This window comes from Brachycentrus maculatus, unplaced genomic scaffold (assembly GCF_059751285.1).
Source record: "Brachycentrus maculatus isolate JH-2025_06_01 unplaced genomic scaffold, ASM5975128v1 h1tg000134l, whole genome shotgun sequence".
Taxonomy (NCBI): Eukaryota; Metazoa; Arthropoda; class Insecta; order Trichoptera; family Brachycentridae; genus Brachycentrus; species Brachycentrus maculatus.
This window is the reverse complement of record NW_028280887.1, coordinates 1,111,651-1,131,062: the sequence shown is the minus strand read 5'-3', so window position 1 is coordinate 1,131,062 and position 19,412 is coordinate 1,111,651. Positions and strand designations below refer to the sequence as shown.

The 19,412-nt window shown below is 34.9% G+C and overlaps 1 protein-coding gene across 4 annotated transcripts in view; it reads right to left on the bottom strand.

The window, feature by feature from the left end:
• Positions 1 to 19,412, bottom strand: part of bsk (mitogen-activated protein kinase dJNK) — a 192,706-nt gene that overhangs the window by 87,070 nt on the left and 86,224 nt on the right. For all 4 annotated transcript variants that reach the window (XM_088260369.1, XM_088260367.1, XM_088260368.1 and 1 more), the window contains one exon: positions 12,180 to 12,212. The gene's annotated coding sequence lies outside the window, so the exon portion shown is untranslated. The remainder of the gene's footprint in view (positions 1 to 12,179; positions 12,213 to 19,412) is intronic.

Genomic DNA, 19,412 nt, shown 5'->3' with positions numbered 1-19,412 from the left:
AAACACGTGTCACTACTATGAAATCTACTACAATCTACTGATTTGAAGAAATAATGGTATTTACTAAGTAAAACATTAATTAAAAAAAATAGTTTACTAATAACTGTTACTTGGTATATACCACTATTTCTAAAAATATATTGTGACACGTGTTTCGATGAATTCCGCATTTTTAAATACCGTGCCTGCCGAATAAATTGATGAAATAAAAAATATATAAATACAAAAAAAACATTAAAATCATTTTCAGGCCCACGTAGTGACGACAATCGTCCATTCGACATTATCGTTCGAGAATATTAGCGACACGCAGCACGTAGGGGCGGTTACGATGGAAATTTCATCACGTAAAAATATGGCAACATTCCGGGAAGAATTATAATTCGGCAAAGTTCCCGGCGCGGGAAGATAAACGGTCCGGGAATTTCACGGCTCTCGCCGGGACGGGTCTAATGAAAATACGTTCTAACGAGCGAATTGTCTCGATCCGTTTAGACTAAGCTTCATAAGGCAGCGGTTAGTCGAAAGGGGATGGTTATGAAAAACTTAACGAGAAAACATTTTATTTTATATTATATCACTCATTCATTTTAAAATACCGACCCGGCACACACGACTGTATAATATTTTTCAGTGTAGCCATTCGAAAACTAACTACCATATCGCTCACTCCTTTCAACAAAGTCATATACCAAAAATCGACTATTTTCAGTTGTGCAAAGAAAATGTACTACATCCCAGCAAAAGCGGCATATTTTTAACTTAATATATACCCGCTACAAGGCTGAAAGTTTTGTTTTTACATTTTGAAGAAAAGGTATTGTTTAATTTTTTTTATAAACTAAATATTTTTCAAATGGAGAAAAAACCTTCAGGTTTTACGTAAAAAGATCGGTTGCACAGTAAAAAGTTCAATAAATGATTTTTTTAATACATTTGATTATATTTTTAAACTTTCTCCTGAAAAATCAAGTTTTTTTTTTATATATGACGTTGTTGAAAGGAGTGAGCGATATGTTCTCTCCTATTCCGAGAATTCTGAGATATGGCAATGACATTGGTTGACATTTTTAGTACATCAATAAACATCTTTAAGTCAAAATTTAAAAGCACTTTTTGGATCTCTTGGTTTGAATTTTATTTCGATTATTAGCTTCCCTAATTTGTACCAATTTTTTTCACTTTTTTCACCAAGTTTTGCATTTTTTTATTACTTATACTTACTTATCTTTTTTCATTATTTTTATTTTTACTTTATGTCATTTATTATTATTTTCTATGTAATCTATCTTCATTTGTAATTTCTATGTTATTTTTGTAAAAGACAGTAATGCCGTCAATAAATAAATATGACAGTACCCAACGGAGTCCTGGTTCCAACTCTAATGCATGGAAGTGAAGCATGGAGTTGGGAAAAGAAGGATAAAAGTAGACTGCATCGAAATGCGATCCTTCAAGATCCCGAAAGACAATTTAAGAATTGTGAAAAAAGACGAATGTGCGGCAAAGGATGTATGATAGATTTGATTAATGTTGAAATAAGGAAAGAATGCAATATTAAGATGAGCATTACAAGGTTGTCAATAATGGGTAGAATTGGTGAATGTTACACGTGTGTAAAGTGATCACTTAAACCAGCCGATGACGGTCGTCAGCCCCGTAAATGCCCAGACTTCCATATTCTTCTTCATCTTTGATGAGATGTCAAAAAATAATATGAGCATTATCGATAAAATTAAAAGAGATGTGTTGAGATGGTTTGGACACGTAGAACGAATGAGCGAGGAAAGAACGGTAAAACAAATTAATGAGGCGAATGTAGTTTGAAGGAGGAAGACCGAGAAAAACTTGGCATGAAGGTATGTGGAATACTTAAAAGTGGTAAGGTCAGGAGTCGAAATAATCGGCGGGTATGGATGAGGAGATACATAAATGTGGGTAAAGGAAAAGATTGTTTGCAATGAAAAATGGTGTGGTGTTCTATTCTCTCTGCCTACCCCTGCGAGTAAGCGGCGTGTTTGATTCGTAAATTACTTAGTTTAAATCATAATAAAATGTAGGAATTTATGAATGAAACGATAACACACTCGCAACAGTGGAATTATATAGCGTCACGTGGCTTATATAAAATATTTCTTCGAAAACGCTTACCGTAAAGTACGGCATAATCGAGTAAAGATATTGATTCAATGAAAATAATCCAGCGGAAAAGTTGGCGAAAATGGCGATGATAAAGTTAAAGAAATCCAAAGTTCGAGAGTTACGGGTGAAGTTTCCGGCCGCCCCGAGAGGCCGAGGCGGAAATTAGAATAACATAAAGGTAAGAAAAAGAAGTTTTTCCGTGTGAAAACCTGTTTCAAATTCAAAATATGATTCAAGCATGATTTTTTTAAAATCAGATTTCTAGCACGTACTGTCTCTTCGTCAGGACAATCATTATTTCATAAGAGTGAATTTAATGACCTGTGCATTCTAGACGAATTGGTTGATAGGCGTCTCACGATTCTATTGGCTACAACAACTGAAATGGGTTAAGTTATCTTACCAACTAGCAACCAGTGGACTAAATTTAACGTTTATAGTGACATCTGTTGAATTTTCGTTAAAGCTTTATTTACAACATTTTGAGCGTGTCCAAATACTTGTACACAAATCTGGATTATCTCCAATTAGGAGTTATTTTTTACATGTTAAGTTTCGAGTTTGATCTATATATGTATCTGTCCGCCTCCGTGGTGTAATGGTTAGCGTGTTTAGCTACCGTGCTGCAGGTCCTGGGTTCGATTCCCAAGGAGAGTAACATAAACATTTTCTTCAAAATGCAAAAACAACACTTTCTGCCCTGTAGCGGGTAAATATTAAGTTAAAAATGTGAAGCTTTTGCTGGGATATAGTACATTTTCTGGGGATTCCGAAAACATGCACAACTGAGAACTGACGATTTTTGATATTTGACGTTGTTGAAAGGAGTGAGCGATATATATTTTTTTATAAATAAAAACGTTATAAATCTTCAAACTCGTTTTATAAATTGACACTCCGACATGACATACGTAATAATTCAGAAAATGGAAGATCCCACGAAAGTAATAGTATCACGTCCCGAGATAAAGAACAGTGGGAGAAAAGGGGGTTAAGGGAGGTGAAATGAAATATGATACGTCAATATGCCGGAAAATAGTTAGGAGTCATATCAGGTCATATGAGTAGTCCACTTGCAAACCACGTTAAAAATGCAAATTTTACTTAGTAAATACTAATATTTCTTAAAATCTACTGTGACATGTGTTTCCATGCATTCCGCATCATTTTAAACATCGTAAAAATGTTTTACTTAGTTTGAAAATGACGCGGAATGCATCGAAACACGTGTCACAGTAGATTTTAAGAAATAGTGGTATTTGCTAAGTAAAATTCAAATTTGAAATGGATAGGTTTTACCACAAAGTGAATGCCGAATCAATTAATGAAATTAAAAAAATAGAATAGAAAAATTAATACTCTTGCAAAACTCGCTATGCCGATCGATAGTTCACGTTTAAAAAACACTCACAAAAGCCCAAATTAGTAGAAGATTTAATATTCTACCGGCTTTCGCCATATGCTAAAAAACTAAATTTTTGAACATAAAGTGGTTTGCACGTGGACTACTCATATCACAAATGGTATATGATTTATTAATGTTCAGGTAAATTTTCATATTCTCAAATGAAAGGGAAGGATTTTGAAGCATTTTGAAGGATTCAAAATCAATAAAGGAACGAGACGTTCAAACCACTTAATCAAGTATTTATAATCGTACAAATCAAAACAACATTAAAAGTCCGTAACAGGATATACACTTTGCCGTACATTAATCCGAGAGATCACTTTTTGAATAGAATGCAGTCAAAATGCGATCTCTCATACGAATTCGCGGCAAAGTAATGTACGATAGATGTTCGATTTGTGATATAAGGGAAAAATGCAAGGCTGAGATAACCATTATCAAAAAACAAAAGTGTGTTGAGATGGTTTGGACAGATTTCAAAAACTTGAAATTGGTCAGATCAGGAGTTGGAATAATCGGCGGATATGTATGAGGACATGCATGAATGCGGAAGAGGTGAACTATTCTCTTCAATATTACGTTCTATTCTCTCTGCCTAACTTTGCAGAGAAGCGGCGTGATAAAGTTTTTTTAATATTTTTTGACATCTCATCAAAGATGAAGAAGAATATGGAAGTCTGGGAATTTACGGGGCTGACGACAGTCATAGGTTGGTTTAAGTGATCACTTTACACACGTGTAACATTCACCAATTCTACCCATTATTGACAACCACACTACTCAAATTCTTGGAAGTTCTATATATATGAATAAATTTCGAATCATTGTTCTCGAATCACTAGAACTTCACTAGAGACATCTATTGGTGATATGAAAAAGGCTTTTTATTGAGCAGAAACTCTTTTATTAGTATGTGAAGTCCGAATCCTGGATTATAATCACACACAAGAGAAACGCCAGAAAATATATGATAATTTGACCAGATAATTTTAGATGTCAAAAAATAATATGAAAATAACTCCCGTAATCGGAGATAATCCAGATTTTGTGAAAATGTATTTGGACACACTCAAAATGATGTAAAGTTTTTTTTTAATAATAAAGCATAAAAAACGTTGTATTTGCATGAAGAAAAAAAATACATATTCAATATCCACTGGTGTTATAGGGGAGATAATACACTGTACAAATAGCGTTGAAATCCGTTCCAACTGCATCAAAAGAAGGATTTAAAAATCTTCGCGTGCCGGAAAATCAATATAAATTCGTTTCATACAACTCAATTTACAAAAAGACGGCAGAAGAACAACGTGCGAGGGATGTATTGCATTGTGGAATCGCGAAACAACGGGGGAACATGTAGGGGAGGAGATTTCTGGGAAGCGAAGGGAACAACAGTTCGACTGTCTGGCACTGAGGGAAGCAAGTTCCTTGGCCTGTCTGCCTAACCCCTCACGCGCCGGCTACGTGACGTCACAGGAACAGGTACAACGCCGAAGCAGGAAGGATCTACTGAATCTCAAAACAAAGCAGTCCGCCCTTGCACGGACTACACTGCTGTATAGTGGGACAACGGATAAACTACAGCCGATAATTTAATAATGATAGTCGGATAAGAAAATATATGTGGCGAATGTGAGAGGGAAAACAGAACGTGGACGACCGAAAAAGACTTGGCACGATCAGATCAATCAGAACCTAAAATCTGGCGGTGTCAAAAGTCTGCGTAATCGGAGGGCATGTATGACTAGATGTATGGATGTGAAGGAGGCTAGGAGTGTATGTCAGGACAGAAGAGTGTGGCGTTCCATCCTCTCTGCCTACCCCTGCGGGGAAACGGCGTGATGGTAGTAGTAGTAGTAGTAGTAGTCGGATAGGAAGGCGTGTCTAAAGTGACATTTAGAATCAGTGTGTCACTGACCCGGCGTTTTATTTATTTTATTTTATTTGTTTCAGAATTATACTTTCTTCCTTTCTCTAACCCTTATCCGCATCCCAATGGTGCATAGGGCACTGCATCATATAAACGCAGTGTTATCTTGATCTTTAACACATGAAGGAAAGGTGATCAGCCCTCCGCTTCAGGCACGAATCCAGGGTAATATTGAATAAATATTAGTGTGAAAAAATCACTAATATTTATTTGACCCCCCCTGGGAATCGAACCCGGGATCTCCAGAACGGTAGCCGAGCGTGCTGACCATTACACTAAGTAGGTGGACAAAATTAACTCTCTCGAATTAAACAGCTTGCACATAAAAAATACAAAAAATCGTTAGATCGACAATGATAAAGGGCAATTAAATAATTCCACCTATATTATATGAATATTATTATATATTACGAGAGAAAAGAGAAGAGAGGGTGGGTGTGTGTGAGTGTGTGTGAGTGTGTATGTGTGTGTTTGTGTGTGTGAGGCTGGGAGTAAAAGCTTATGGTATAAAATGAAATATGTAGGAAGGAAAACTTACAAAAAAAAAATACATTCTCAATTTATAAAACTACTATTATTACCATCACACCGTTTCACTGCAGGGGTAGGCAGAGAGGATGGAACGCTACACTCTTCTGTCCCGACATACACTCGTAGCTTCCTTCACATCTATACATCTACTCATACATGCCCTCCGATTACGTAGGATTTTGACACCACCAGATTTTAGGTTCTGATTGATCGTGCAAAGTCTTTTTCGGCCGTCCTCGTCCTGTTCTCCCGTTCACATTCGCCAAAGGCAATTTCTTAGTCATTCTCTCGTTATACATTCGCTCCACACGTCCATACTACCTCAAAGAACATTTTTGAATGTTTTTAATTATCGATAGTTCAGACATACATTTTTTCTAATTTCTTCATTTTTAATTCTGTCATACAACGATTACTCACACATTTGTTTCGCTTCCATACATCAGCGTCGGTACCAGCACTCCGTTGCGAACCGCCAGTTTATTATTTTTTTTCAAAATAAATATATCATTTTGAAAAGAACATAGTTATTTGAAAGGTAACGATTGAAAAAAATAAAAAAAAATAAAATATATATATATATACAGTATCTACTCAATGAATTAGGGCCACCCATTATTTTTTTGAATACTCTGAAATCTTTTGGATTATTATATTTATTTTACATAAATACTTTAAGTTTTCTATTGACATCTAATATCATGTATATTACCTTCAATAATATGTAAAATATACCTGGATTATTTAAGCCTTTACAAAATTTCAAACCCTTTTTCTGAGAAAGGTCCCTAATTAGCACAGGTAGACAGATAGTTGAAAGTTCAAAAAATAGTCCTATCTCATTTATTAGTGAAGTTTCTTGAGTTCTGGTTGTTGTTTTGTTCAGAGAGGTTATATAGTTATCGTGTCTTGTGAAAAAAACTTAATTTTTAATTTTAGTTCATAAAGTATAAAAATTTTTTGTAAGCACAAGTGTTTTTTTTGAAAAGGGCAAAATGGGAAAAAGTAAAGACATTTCTGAGGAAAAAAAGTCTAGTGTTATAGTGCTACTGAAATTAGGAATACTATCTAATAGAGAAATTTCAAAAAAAGAAAACGTTTCTCGTCAAACAGTGGACAGAATTTCAAAATCAATAAAAAATCAGTCACCCGCCACCAGCAATCGGCGAAAGAACTGTCGTAGGATTAGAAAAACAACACCGAGGACTGATCGAAAAATCGTTCAAAGTGCCTTAGAAAACCGTAGTGCATCAGCAAAAACGTTAAAAATAAAATTGGAAGAAGAGGGTATAAATATATCGGTATCAACACTGAGGCGACGTCTTTACGAAATAAATCTGAAATGCAGGCGCCCTGTAAAAGTACCAAAATTGACACCACGAATGAAAGCGGATCGATTAAAATGGGCCAGGCTACATCGAAATTACTCGGTAGATGATTGGAAAAAGGTATTTATTTAAATTGAATTTTCAACATATCATTTTAGTAAATAAACTTATATATTTGAATTAAACTTAAATTTTCATTATTTTTCAGGTCATCTTTAGTGATGAGTGCCGGTTAGAAGCCGTGACAGAGAGCCGTCGATTCGTCAGGAGAACACCAATGAGGCCTGTGTGGTAAAAGTTATCAAACACCCCCCTGCAACAATGATATGGTCATGTATTATTAACAATTTACCTGGGCCGTTGTTTTTCGTGGAAGGAACAATGAACCAAAATTCCTATAATCAGGTCCTCGAACGAATTTTATTGCCCTTCTACCATACACTCGACCCAACAGAAGGTCCATACACCTTCATGCAGGATGGGGCACCTTGCCACCGGGCTAAATCAATAATAAAATTTTTGTCTAACAAAAATCTGCCTTTGCTCCCCTGGCCTGGAAATTCTCCGGACCTTAATCCTATAGAAAACGTATGGAGCATGTTAAAAAATAAGGTATACTCATTTCCAAATCCGACAGTAGACTGTCTAAAAAAAATATTCAAAAAATTTGGTCAGAAGACGAAGAAATAAAAAAATGATAAAACAGTGCATTTTAAGTATGCCAAAAAGAATTGAGGCAGTTATTTCTGCCAAAGGTGGAAATACTAAATACTATCTATATTTATATGAAAATATATGCATAATTTAAGCGTAATAAAGTGTTCATGTGTAAATAAAATTCAATGTTGTTTTATTCAAGGTTTTCTCTGAGTTTTTCCTGTTTGAATTGAGAAAATGCGCGAAATTCTGCGTGGCCCTAATTCATTGAGTAGATACTGTATATATATATATATATATATATTTATTTGCGAAATTCCAATATATGTTGAAAAAAAATGTGCGCGGACAATACGCGCAGCCTGTCGCGTACTGACTTTGTATATTTGAGAGTTCACCCTTCAGTGAAAGTTGAAACTAGCAGAGAGTCAAAATTGGATACATGTATTTAAAACGCTTAGAGGTTACTTTATGACATCACAGTAAAACTGCGCGTCGCTGCAATAAAATGCAAAATATACGAGTGCACTGCGCGAGTTTGGCACGACTGCAGACTGCCGCGTATGCGTGTTTCCACATACAAACCACGTATCCAGCAAAAATTTACATTCCAGTATTTACGGTGCCAGAAGCGAAGGATGCACACAGAGCATAAACTATTTATTAGATTTGAGTTTTGCACTGACATTTCTTAGTGGAACTGCATTTTATATAATATAAAAGCAAATAAGTATGTAGTTTTTTCCACTTTTAATTTATTTGAACAGTGAGCGGGTTTCGTAGTTACCGACATCCCACCAGTTTTCACTGGTGGGAGGCTGGACAAAATTTTATCTTATACATATACACAACAAGGTAGAGGTTGAAAACCATGATTTTACCTATATAATTTTTCTGAGTTGAATTCAAATTGAACGAATTTAAGTAGTGTATATAATAATATAAGGGTTTTAAGAAGAATTTGAATATAATTTCAAAAATCCTTTTATATACCGTAGAACGGGGCTACATGAACTTTAATGTGTTACTTGAGCCCAGTACAAAAAAATATTTAGATCAGTATTTGGTCTACAATAATGAACGTATCGACATGATTCATCGATTCCCTGACAGGTGACACTTATTGTCACGATACGTTCATTATTGTAGAACAAATACAGATTTAAATCTCTTTTTTGTAATGGGCTCAAGTAACACATTTAAGTTCAAGTAGCCCAGTTCTACGGTACTAAAATTTATATAAAATCCTGCTTAAAACCCTAACCATATGTTATATTGAAGTATGATTATAATAAATACGCTACTTAAATTAATTTTGTTGGATTTTTTTTATTAATAATGGTTTTTAACCCCTGCATTTCTGTGAATATAACATAGAATTTCTTCTAGCCCCCTACCAATCTGAAGATGTCAGTAACGATAAAACTCGGTCTCTGGTCTATAAAATTAAAGTGGAAAAAAGTTTGTACTTGTCATTTTATTATCTAAAATTTAGTTGGATTTACATATATTCGCTGTCATAATTTCGTCACGAAAAATACCGAAAACCTTTATTCACATACGAATTTATCATAATCTGAGAAATACAATTATCCAGAATTTATTGATATCTACCTCTACATGGATGAAGAAAGTGACTGAGTTGGGAAAATGGAAGAAGACACACTCAAAAATTCGTAGTATGTGAAATAATTCGAAAAAGAGTTTCATATAATTTTGTCTAGCCTCTCACTAGTCTGATAACATCAGTAACGATGAAACCCGGTCGCTGGTCAGTTAAAAGAATGGAAAAACCATATGGTTGTTGTTTTATAGCATAGACTCTATGCGAAATAGAAGAAAAATACTGCCATAGAGTATTTTTCTTATATTTTCCAAAAAAACCCGAGGTACTAGTTTCACACTGACAATTAGTTATTGGACGCGTTTGTTCGACACTTCCGGGTCCAATAAGATCATAATAGCGTCAAAAACTTTTGGAATCGATAAAGTTTCGTCATCACTCGTTTGGGGTGAACTGGCAAAAGAAAGGGGAATGTTTTTGACAAGGTGTTGGACATATTTCCGTTACGTGACATATTTCGTTACATTTCCGTGTAAACAAGCATCGTAAATAAAAGAATGATTAGAAAAAATAAAGATTGATTGAAAGAAACTGCCCACTGGATGAAAATCGACCAGTTTAAATGAAGAAATGTTTTCCTTATTTATTAGTTTGCAAAAATGTTAATAATATTAGTATATAACCACTCACCGAGATTTTTATGTCTACCGGTTTCGAGACGTGCCCGTCTCTTCGTCAGGACAATCACTACCACAGCATGCAAACAATACTTCCCTTCACTACCATAGCACTATTTACACACAAAACAACACAAAGTGTTGAACACATCCGATTTTTGTTTTGTTTTGAAATGTTTTCCTGTACTTTTTTTAAAAATTTAAAGTGTTCCGTCGATAAAACAGTGTGCGACAAAAAAAAACAAGATGGCGTCGTCAATTTTGAGAAAGGCTTGATAAACTTAAGTGTCGTTTCTTTGTTTTACTGGACAACACGAATATTTTGAGTCTTGTAATATAAAATTATTTTTAACTTGCAACTTGAGCATAAAATTAAAACTTCCACATAAATGACAAAATTTCTGAACATGTGGTTTGTGAAGAGAAATTGTTACAAACGATGTAAAATAAAACAAAAAGTATAAAAATATTTTCGTGTCCTGTCATTCCATAGTCAGCTGATATATCGCTCACTCCTTTCAAAAACATCATATATCAAAAAGCGTAAATTTTCAGTTGTGCATGTTTTCAAAATGCCCAAAAAATGTACTATATCCCAGTAAAAGCGGCATATTTTTAACTTAACATTTACCCGATACAGGGCAGAAAGTGTTGTTTTTGCATTTTGAAGAAAAGATTTTGTTTAATTATTTTTTAATATTTACGAAATATTTTTCAAATGGAGAAAAAACATTCAGGTTTTGCCTAAAAAGACCTGTTGCAGAAGAAATAAAAAGTTCAATAAGTGGCTTGATATTTATTTTTATTACATTTTATTGTATTCTTAAACTTTAAAAACGATCTCCTGAAAAATCAAGTTTTTTGATATATATGACGTTGTTGAAACGAGTGAGCGATATGTTATTTTATGTGATGTCTCTCAATGTTCCACGTATTGAAAGATTTTTTTTATATATAGTACGAATCAGGAATTAAAAACGGGTAAATAAATGATAAAATGATGATGGTAAAAAAATAATTATGGTTAAAACATTTTTGCAAAGATTAATTATGTCACGTACATAATTGGAAACTCGTCATGTAACGAAAGCGGTTACGTTCTCTTAGGGTTTTTTGACACATGGGTTCGGAACATCGGTAACATATGAGAATATAATGATTTCGACTAGACGAGAATAGCATACAATGGATGATGATCGAACTCATATATTTTTATCCAATTTGTTACAAGCTAAAATGTCAAGAAGAAAATCTTTTGAAGAGAAAAAGGTAGGCATACTTTACAGCATTACATAATAAGAATGATATTTCCGAGTTAATAATAATAAAGAAAATATGTCGCAGTTATAACGGTATAACGGATGTAAAAGTGAGAACGATATAATTTAGTGCCCCCCCCAAGCGACCCTTGTAATTCATCCCCTCACATGTGTCGTGTCCCGAGAATATTGCGGGTAGTCACTAGAAGTCAACTTGCTAAGAGGAAAAAAATAACACCGTTTTCATTACATCTGCTAATGTCTAGGGGAAGAAAATACGAGTAGCTACGTTTCTTTACATCATCTTTTTCTTCCTGGCTCCATACCAACTTATCGTCATTGTAGACTGTCGGGGTCAGCTCTCCTCGTCCTCGGGGAATGCATCGAATCAATGCAGAGTTAACGTAATCATTAATTATGTGATGTAAAAGATAACAGTCTTGCGGTTTAGAATCGAGGAGAGAATTATATTTGATGGGAACTATATTACTGCTATGTGGGAAAGAAAATGGAAGAGAAATAGTAAGAATGAAAAAGAGAAAAACAGTAATGTCAAAGGCGCTCGGGTTGCATACCTATACTCATATGTAAATTAGGCACGCCTAAAGTGTACTAGTATTGTAAATTTATGCGTCTTTCAATAAAGTTTTTATACAGATATAATTTTAGAGAAATTTTACCTTTTGTTCGACGGGAAGAGAAGTTCTATGATTCTGTAACAAAAACACACTTATATTAGATTTCACGATTTATTCACACATTTTTCATTTTTAAAAAATATGGTATCAACAGGCTAAGGTACAGTAACCATACGCTTAAACAATCTCCTCATATATACCCCCGATTATTCGGCTCCTGACTTGACCGCTGTCAAGCATTTAAAATACTTGACAATGCCAAATTTTCCTCGGTATTACTCTTCTACAATTCTTTCGTTATCCGCACCAAATGGTGCATAGGGCACTGCATCATATAAACGCAATGTTATCTTGATGGTTAACACACGAAGGAAAGATTGAATAAATATTTAAGTGAAAAATCACTGATATTTATTTGGACCCCCCCCCACTGGGAATCGAACCCGAGACTTCCAGTACGTTAGCCAAGCGAGCTGACCATTACACTACGGAAGCGGACTTATGTTTTCACCTCAAGTTTATCAAGTTCACGTTATTTAATCATTGGATCATATATATATATATATATATATATATATATATATATATATATATATATATATATATATATATATATATATATATATATATATAGTACTTCTAAGAATTTGAGTAGTGCGGTTGTGAATCATGGGTAGAATTGGTAAATGTTGCACGTGTGTAAAGTGATCACATAAACCAGCCTATGACTGTCGTAAGCCCCGTAAATGCCCAGACTTCCATATTCTTCTGCATCAATGTTGAGATGTCAAAAAAATAATTTTAGATGATTTGTTCATGTGGAACGAATGACGTTGACGTTGTTAAACGTTTGATAAAAAAATTATCCGAGGGAAAATCATCTTTGCAGCCACAAAATCGTTCAGTTTATCCTGGGTCCACGTAATTTAATCATTCCAACGTTCGAGATAGATTCACGAGGATATTCAAGAAGTCAAAGTGCATCGAGTGCAGCTATAATAATATTATGGTTCCGCCCATAACGTAAATGCACTTCTCCGCTTTCGCGCAGACCGTAATGGCGGAGAACTATGACGCGTAGACCGTAATGGCGGGGAACTATGACGTAGTTACGCTTAGCGAGGAAATATATGACGTAGTTACGCTAAATGCCGGATGATGGCGGAGGCTCGGATACTATGTTTTACGGTGGGGATAAATCAATTTGCTCTCAGGCCGTTGCCCTGACTTTTATTATGGAGGAATCGCCATATTTAAGCCGTCTTGAGGGTGAGCCTTTATGGCTATCATCTACTGAGGTTACCATACTGAGACGAACGGAAATTAAGGGTTAAGAACTTTAGCTACACATATTTTGTCAATAACACACAAGCGAAAAATTTATCATACAAATATTTACAATATTTTGAGTGAGTTCAAATCTTTGTTCACAAATCCGGGTTTGTCCACTTTGGAGCTATTTATATTGACATCTCAACATAGATAAAGAAGAATGCATTGGATAAGTCGGCTGTCCAAACTCAAAACACAGTAAGGGACATTTTTTTTGCAGTAAGTTTTTTTTGCATTTTTGGACTAAGTAGATTCTACTTAGTCCAAAAGTCTCTAAAAAAAAACGTACTACAAAAAAAAATGTTTTAAGATTGGACAGCCGAAGTGATCACTTCACACACGTGTGGCATTTAAAATTATACCCATGATTGACAACCACACTGCTTAAATTTCAATTGTGGTAGGTGTGGTTTATATTTTGGTTAAGCTTATTTTATTAATACATTCATTAAACGTACAGATTATGCATTCTGACATCTCAATAAAGGTGAAGAAGAATATGGGAGTCTAAGTATTTACAGGGCTTATGATCTATTTGTGAATAAAATAACTGGTCAAATTATAAGCTGCCTAAAATTGAAATCCATGTTTTTGGATGTTTCCCAGTATGTGAAATAATCCGGTAAGAATCTGGTATACATCTAAATTAAACGGTCTCGACTAAATAAAATATTTCTAAACCAACCACACAGTGAACTCGCACGTCAACTCTCATGTGATTTATGATATACTATGTAAGAGTTCAAAAAATTGAGTAGTGTGATTGTCAATCATGGCTAGAATGGTGAACGTTACACATGTGTAAAATTATCACTTAACCAGCCTGCGACAGGTAATAAGTCCTGTAAATACCCAGACTTCCATATTCTTCTTCATCTATGTTGAGATGTGGAAATGTAAAAATATCTCCTAAGAGGATTTGTGAACAAGGATTTCAACACACCCAAAAATGTAGTGAAATTTTTTAGATATTACATGTACTGCATGTATGGGATTTCGCAAAACCTTTCAAAGAGTTTGCAGTAGGATCAGAAGGATTTAGTCTTCGTTCTTACATATGTACCTCTATGAGTACAGTCTCTGTGTCTGCAAGGGTGTGTGGGGATGATATTAACTATTGTTCGCTTCGAAGTAAGAGCAAGAATAAGGAAACGTAGAACGTAAATTGCGTTGTGCGATCTAATCCCAATATTTATTTATTTATTTATTAAACGGCTTATGCCTTTAAAACGATTAATACATATATACAGTGTCTAATATAAAAATACACTAATGAATACGCCAATAGAGAAACAAAAAGTCTTAAACATAAAATAAAATAAAATAACAAATAGTTAATAACAGACTTCCATATTCTTTTTCATGTATAATAAAAACCCTTACCGCACCCCAATGGTGCATAGGGCACTGCTTTATATAAACGCAGTGTTATCTCGATCGATTACACATGAAGGAAAGGTGATCAGCCCTCCACTTTAGGTACCAGTCCAGTGTAATATTGAATAAATATTAGAGTGAAAAAATCACTTATATTTATTAACCCCCCCCTGGGAATCGAACCCGGGACCTCCAGAACGGTAGCCGAGCATGCTGACCATAACACTACGGAGGCGGACAAAAGTCATGTATAGATGTCAAAATGTAAAGACAAGTTTATTGCTGGCATAACAATTCGGTATTGTATTTATTACCACGCTCTAGACTCTAGGCTCTAGGCTCTAGGCCTTCACAACTTTATTTGGATATCTATTTATGGCGAGTTACTGTTGCTTTTGGCATTTTCAGCTAACATTTCGTTAATTCAAGGTGAACGAGCATAACCTACATCCATTTTTGGTCTTTTACGTATTATAATATCGAACAAACTTCGAATATTCCATTTCTATGTTCTATTTTGAGCAAAGTCAAAATTTATATAGTACGACATCTACATAAAATTACAAAACGTTTTCTTCGATGTAATCCTAAAAGTATTAATGGGTTATTTTTCTAATATAACTTAAATAATCATAATTTGGTTCTACAGTTATGTTTTATTTTACTATTGTTTCTTTTTTCACATATTATTTTTACTATTTTCTTTTTTTTTCCACCCCAAGTTTCTATTCAAAGATCAATAGGTTCCTGATTGGCTCCACCAGTTTATCCTTCCTATTCCCAACACTGATTAAAATAAAACAGGTTTTTAGCTAGAATAAACAAAAATCCACTTAATGATCTATAAACCTAGTAAAATAAGCAAGGTAAACACCAAATGCAACTAACATCTAAAAAATATATATATAAAACGCATATTTTATTTACTGTTTCGGCATTCACTTTGTGGTAAGACATGATAAAATTGAAAGAAAAACATTTGTTTTTTATCCCTTGACTTTATTTTATTATAACGACTAGTTTCGGAAGTTATGCTTCCATCTTTAGGTCTAAATATAAACTGAAACTAGTCGTTATAATAAAATAAACTCAAGTGGTAAAAAACAAGTGTTTTTCTTTTACAATTTTATCATATCTTACCACAAAGTGAATGCCAAAACAATAAATAACATACATATAATATTATATATTTTAAGTGGAATATAGATAAATTTCAGAGGACATCATGGATCGCGTGATAAAACTCAAATGGCAGTGGGCAGGACATATAGCAAGACAGGACCCCAAGAATTCTACGATGGAGACTTTGGGAGAGCAAAAGAGGTGTCGGAAGACCCCAAAAGAGATGGTCTGACGATATTGTCGCTGTGGGGGGTGAAAACTGGCTGCAAGCAGCACCCAACCGGAGGAAATAGAATGAAGGGGAAGAGGCCTATATCCCAGCAGTGGAGGTCAGAGGGCTCATAAAGAAGGAGAAGAAGAAGATAGTTAAATCGAATTTTTGGGTAATATATCCAAAATTAAACAAGGTTTATTGGATTTGTGTTTGATAATGTCTTAATAATACGAAACGCTTCATGAATTAACATATACATAAATAAATGTAGAATTCAAATCCAATAAACCTTGTTTAATTTTGGATATATTACCCAACAATTCAATATGGAATTCTACCAACTGTCTGCAGTTACAATAAATAGATAAATCGAGTTCAGATACGGGATCGAGTACACAAAAACTAAAATTGCGACAATTGCGAAATTTAAGGTAGAAACAATATAATGAGATAAGGGAGATGTGCCTCTTAGTGTGGCATTCGCGTGAGGTGAGCACACAGAGAAAGAGAGAGAGAGAGAGAGAGAGAGATGTGGTAGAATAAGCCGAAAACATAAGTAGAGAGAATCACATGGAAAGTTGAAAGGTTTGTATCCCACCCTCAAAAGGAGAGCTTTCCTTTGATAAATACAGTGCGCTAACCTTTGCCAAAGGAACTCATCTCGCGAGATTAAACTCTAAAAATAATTAGGCTGTTTCGTTTTGGATATAAAAACACTACGGTTGTCCAAATTTAAAACACAGTAAGGGACATTTTTTTGTAGTACGTTTTTTTTTGCATTTATGGACTAAGTAGACTCTACTTAGTCCAAAAATGCAAAAAAAATGTCCCTTACTGTGTTTTAAATTTGGACAGCCGACTACCGAAAGGGTCATTTAAATGTATCAATTTTTGTAACAAAACATGCGTTTGTAATATAACTAACAAACTAACTAATTAGCCATCACGTCGCTTCCCCGCAGGGGTAGGCATAGAGAATAGCACGCTACACCAATATGTCTTTACACACAATATTCGCCTCTTCCACATTAATGCATCTGACTACTTATTTTAAAAAACTTGATCATGCCAAGTTTTGCTCAGTCTTCCTCTGCTTCTATTACCAATCACATTTGCCTGATAAATTTGTTCTACTATGCTTTCTTAACTCGTTCGAATCACATGCCCAAACCATCTAAATACACCTTTTATCGTTAGTAATATATTATATTATAATTATTAAACTAACTGCCTGTCTATAACCCCGTTTTGCCCGCATGGGTAGGCAGATAGAATAGAGCGCCACACCGCTCTGTCTTTGCAAACATTATTCGCCTCGTCCACATTCATGTATCTCCTCATACATATACGTCGATTATTCCGACTCCTAACCTGACCACCTTCAAGTATCTGACATACTTCATCATGTCAAGTTTTCCTCGGAATTCCTCTGCTAGTATTTCCAACAACATTCGTCTCAAGAATTTGTCGGGTTGTGGTCCCTTAGTGCCGCGGACTCTCGAGTCAGAGTTTTTCGGTTCGAACCCACTCTACCACAATTTGATACCGATTTCTTATAATGAGAAGCTTAGGCTCACAGAAATTATATGAAATTGAAATATTTGTGTAAATAATCAAAACACAAATATTTTTCTTAAAAAATTGTTTTACTGTTCTTTCCTCGGTGATTCTAAACTAACACTTATGAAAAATTATATATAACGAAATAATACCTCGTTGTTCCCTACATGTTCCGACCGATGAATCCCCAACATGCGTCTGTAGCACCACATCTCAAACGCCTCCAGCCGCCCCCGTTCTGCCGGCCCGACAGTTTTGTGTATAATCAATCATAAAAAGGTACTTTCTTTTGGACGGGAGTTGCGTTTATTATTTACCTTACTTATTATGTACAAAAAAAATGTCCGCCTCCGTAGTGTAATGGTCAGCACGTTCAGCTACCGTTCTGGAGGTCCCGGGTTCGATTCCCAGGGGGGGTCAAATAAATATAAGTGATTTTTTCACTCTAATATTTATTCAATATTATCCTGGACTGGTACCTGAAGCGGAGGGCTGATCACCTTTCCTTCGTGTGTTAACGATCAAGATAGCACTGCGTTTATATGATGCAGTGCCCTATGCACCATTGGGGTGAGGATAAGGGTTTGAATTGAATTGGATATAATTATGTACAAGGTTTATAGATCATTTAGTGGATTTTAAATATATTATTAGATTAAAACCAATATTTTTAGCTTTTCCACTTTTTTATTTATTTGACCAGCGACCGGGTTTCGTCGTTACTGGCATCATCAGACTGGTTATTTGACGCAGTGCTATTTGACCAGCGACCGGGTTTCGTCGTTACCGACATCATCACCAGTCTGATGATGTCGGTAACGACGAAACCCGGTCGCTGGTCAAATAAAAAAAAGTGGAAAAGCTAAAAATATTGGTTTTAATCTAATAATATATCAAAAATGCAATTCCATCACGAAGTGTCAGTGGATAGTATAAATCTAGTGGATTTTTGTTTCTTTTAGCTAAAAGAAAATGTTTTATTTCAATCTGTGTTGGGAACACGAGGGATAATCTAATCATAAATGGTATTAAAAATTGAAAATTGAATCGACGATCGCAAACATTTACACAAATTCACTCGAATCAAACATTTCAAAATGGAAACTCGCGTAGCAACATTCGTATTATATTTAAATCGGAATAAATATATGGGGAAAGTCAATTTTAGATACGGGAATTAAAGTGTCCCATATCCCATTCCATTCGCAGTTCGCTCACTTCCCGGAGCGCAGGCCTGGATCATAATGGTATGGCTTCTCATCCCACCCGCTATTCGCCATTCGCTACCCGCTACTCGCTATTCGCTACTCGATATTCGCTATTCGCTACTCGCAGTATAGCACTAACCAGTTCGATATTATATTTCGGTAGATCAAAGCGTTCATAGAATTGGTATAAATATAAAATATACAAATAAAGAAAATAACGGCTTCGGGAAATTTTATTGGAATCGATATTATGACAATATTTATAATATATATTTAAAAAATACAATAATTATAAAAGTATAATAATTTTATTCTAAAACCTGAAAGGGCTGGAGCTTTATCGTTTCATCAGCTTCAGCCCATTCAGGCTTCAGAACTCGTGGGTTTTTGGCCAAAATACTCGATCACTGTTCGACCCACCCACCCTACTCACCCGATCCCATTCCTTCTGACTTCTTGTTC